The sequence below is a fragment of the Impatiens glandulifera genome, chromosome 2 (assembly GCF_907164915.1).
Source record: "Impatiens glandulifera chromosome 2, dImpGla2.1, whole genome shotgun sequence".
Classification (NCBI taxonomy): Eukaryota; Viridiplantae; Streptophyta; class Magnoliopsida; order Ericales; family Balsaminaceae; genus Impatiens; species Impatiens glandulifera.
This window is the reverse complement of record NC_061863.1, coordinates 10,637,883-10,642,279: the sequence shown is the minus strand read 5'-3', so window position 1 is coordinate 10,642,279 and position 4,397 is coordinate 10,637,883.

Sequence of the window (4,397 nt, the reverse complement as noted above, 5' to 3'; positions counted from 1 at the left end):
ATCAACAAGTAGAAGATAATACTTGTTACCGACAAGTGATGGAGGGGTGATCGGACCACACAGATCCGCGTGAAAAAGTTGTAGGGATGCTCGACATGAAAATTTGACTGGGTAGGAAATTGTAGCCTTGTTTTCTTTGTGATTATGTAACTCTCACACACTTAATTGGAGTGTGTGATCTTGGACAGTCTTATAGCAATATCCTTCTCCCCCATCATCTTGAGCACATAAAAGTTTACTTGCCCAAGTCTCATGTGCCTAACAAAGATGGATCTGCTAGCGATGCTAATAGAGAAACAGTTTGCCTCGTCTCGAGAGAAATCTTGTATAATAGATTTTTCAATTTCTTCACCTTCATCAATAGAACGCCATTTCAGTCGAGCATCTTTAGAAGAGAGCTGGCGAAGATGATCATATTGCCTTTTTCTTTTATCTGACCGAGACTTATAATATTTCTTTAAATTTTAGAATGTAATATACCTCGATTATTATACGTTGATTACCATTATTGCATTCGAACAAGATGGATAATCGACCATTGATATCGATGAGTGATGCGTATCCAAACTTCACATTTCTGGTGATTTTCTCGTCGAGCTCATTGAACTTATCTCGATGGTCTGTCATATGGTTTCTTACTCAATTATCAATGTACCACATGTTGGTGTGATTATACTCATTTCCACTTGCTATGAGGTTTTCCATGAATTTCTCTTCGTTGAGCAACACCACCTTTGGTTCCTCTTTGAACGATTCTTACACGAGCTCTTTAGGTTTGTCTCCTCATCTTTGGGCAAAGCGTTCGTCACTTCCTTAACAAACATTAATGTTGACTCCTCGTCATGGGAGCTAGTGATGTTTGTCTCATTGTCGGGCCTTTTTTAGGGAACTCGAATGCGTAATGCCTGTACATTTGACAAGTGTAACACTTGACTTTTCTCTTGTCTTTGCGGGACTTTATGTCTTCTTGTCTATGTGAGCTTTCTCCAAAACCTCGTCCTCGACCTTGTCCATGTTCTTTGCCACAACCTCAGTTATCTCCACCGTTACCGTTGTGACTCGACAATCTAGAAGAAAATTGACTTCTCCGTTTTCCTTCATTCGTGACATCTATTTATCATGCATGATAAACATGTGTTCCTCCTCTTGGTCTTCATAGCCATGAAGTCTCTCCTCATGGACTTTAAGAAAACCAATGATCTCCTCGACGATCATATTCTTGAGGTCACCAAATTGCTCGATCGCGGTAATGACCTGCATCTATTTTTGTGGCACGACTCTAAAGAACTTTTTGACGACAACGAACTCCTCCACCTCGTCTCTCAACGAGCGGATACCAGTCACGATGGATGTCAATTTAATGGAAAAATCACACATTCATTCCCCGTTCTTCATGTGAATCGCATATAAGTGTGTCTTCAAGGTTAACATTTTTTCCTCCTTGACTCTCTCCACTCCAACATGCATTGTCTTTAGTGTCTCCCACACTAGCTTGGCAGAATCTTTCTCAACCACCATGAGAAGGACGTCCTCGGGGAGCGCTTGATAGATGGCGATAAGAGTCATTCTATCATTCTGTTCGTCGACCTCGTCGAACATCACGGCTTCCCACACTCCTTTTGCTTATAAATTTACACACATCTTCAATTCTCACACTAAGTAGTTACTCTTCATGAGAAATGTATAGGAGTGCGTCACGTTCCCTTAACTTCCAATCTTCATTACATTCGCATCTCTAGTTGATCTTGTCAAGGATATATTCTTCTGATAGGCTCTAATACCAAATGTTGGTTCTGATTATAGGATCTTCTAAGAACAATTATGAAGAAAAGAAAATATTGGAAAAAAATTGGGAAGGACAATAATATTTGTTGAAGATAAGAGTTTAAGTGTTGTTTATCAATCTTTACAAACAACCCCTATAAAGCAGTAATTAGCCTAGAAAACTTAAATTACTTATATACAAACCCAAACCCATTAATAATTAAATAAGCTCTAATTGTATAAAAGTCAATAAAAATCAACACCTTTCAATTTACTAACAATAAATGCTTGGACTCTCATTCTTTAGTAGACTTCTTCCATGAAACGAAGAACACCCGATAGTTTAAAAAACAAAAATTCTAGATTCTTTGTTTTTCAATCAAATTACTCCCCGAAAAGTGCAACAAGCTCGAGAGTGAATGTAGAATACAAATGAACTTTCTAGAACCCCGGATGAATCCCCGAACATGTCGCAATTAGGTAGTAAAGCTTTGGTGGGAAATTGAGATTTCTCCAAATTATAGAACCTTCGATTGAATTAGTATAAAAGGAGGGTTGGGTCGATCCCACGAGGTTAAGGAACATTTAAGGATAGAGATTAAAGCTTAAAACGAATGTAGAGAAACTCGTCATTGAAGACTAAGCTTAAGCTTTGGGATTTTTGGGAATTTGTGAGGACTTTTAGTTCATTTCTGCTTTGTTCAAATACTTCCTAAGGTCTATAGAAAATTCTCCTTATACTATGAGTTCCAAATTGAATTTTATTTTTGTGCATTCTAGTTCTTGTATGTTTATTTTCTATGAGATTATGGTAATTGTTTGTATCATTGTGTTCTAAATAATGACATAATACAAATAATAACTTAATTATAAATGAACTTAACCTAAACAAGAAACACCTAATTTAATTTTCAAATTGAAATAGGGGACCATCATTCCCGGGCCCATGCCCATGAGAGATGATCCAAAAATGTTCAACAAGTCATTTAAAATAGATTTTGTGTGTTAAATTAAATTGTAATCGTGATATATAACAAATTCACCCACTTTGGACAAAAATTGTGAAGTTTGATTTCAATTGAATTTAATGGACAAAATTATGTTAAAATGACTTAAGGGAAGGAAATATGTCCTTTAATTTAATGTGCAATGACTAAATTTGGATAGAACAATTAATGGTAATAATTTAATCTGATTATGTTAGGAATCGCAGTGCATTACTAGAAGCCAACTACGATTAATGGAGCTAAACCCATAGTTATTATAATTGGGTCCTATGAGGTCACACACTTAGAGTTGGCAGAATAAATTAATGGGAATGAAATCCAATTATTATTAATATATTAGATATTATTAATAATTAGAAATAATATTTTATTTATGAAATAAAATAATTAATCATGGTAAATTGTTATGGAAATATGTTAGAAATAATATTTTATTTATGAAATAAAATAATTAACCATGGTAAATTGATTATGGAAACATGTTATAAATAATATTTTATTTATTAAATAAAATAATTAAAAATGGTAAATTGATTATGGAAACATGATATAAATAATATTTTATTTATAAAATAAAATATTTATCATGAATATAAATTGCAAAACGGAGGAATGCCAAAATATTGTCTTTTGGTTTTCTTTTGCCCTAACTCTCTAATTTAACAGTTTAAAATAGGGATCTGGGAGAGAAAAAAATCAAGGATTGAAAAACTGTTTTTTTCCCATAAGCAATCAGATTGCTTATGTTGTTCTTTCGTCCTAGCAGTCGAAGTCAACTGAATCTTAATGAGCTCGTGTGGACCAACTAGAGGAGCAACACGTGGGGTTCTCATCCTTTATACTACAAGATATACTGAATTCATGCATCAAAGGTATCACCTTTTCGATAATGATTTTAATTGTTAAATGCATGAACATCCTGAATAGATGTTAAGATAGGATCTTATTTTTCACAACATACATCTAATGAATCATAACAATGGTATCAGAGCGAGGTTTTAACATAAATCTATTGAATAAATTAATCGTTAATTTTAATGCAATAATTTTCTGAAGATCTTGTTAGTCTTCTAGTTTGCTAGAAAATTTTACATGAACAAATGTAAAATTAAAATTAATATTTTAAGATTAGATAATATAAATATTTGAATAAAATAAATATGATTTATGTTACTATTTCTTAATAGATAAGAAATATTAAAGATTAAAATAAATGTGATTTATGTTACTATTTCTTAAGAGTTAAGAAATATTAAATATTAAAATAAATATGATTTATTTAATATATTTTTTGGGGCAATTGTTTTACAACTTATTTTATTATTATATTATAATATATAATTTTAATTCCATTTATGAACTTTAAGTTCAAGGATGGAGATCCATGAAAGATATTTTTTAAAAAGACAACAAAACATTAGTTCCTAAAGAATATTTGGACAATGCCTTTCCGTGTCATCACACATGTAGTTTATGGTTTTTGGTTGAATGGGTTTCGCAAAAGCGATGGTGTACTTCCTCAACCTTATACTCATGAGGGTGAACCTATACGGGGATTCATAAACCTTGATATGATTGTACCCAACAAAAGACCAAAAGAAAGTTTTGGATCTTGAGGCATGAAGA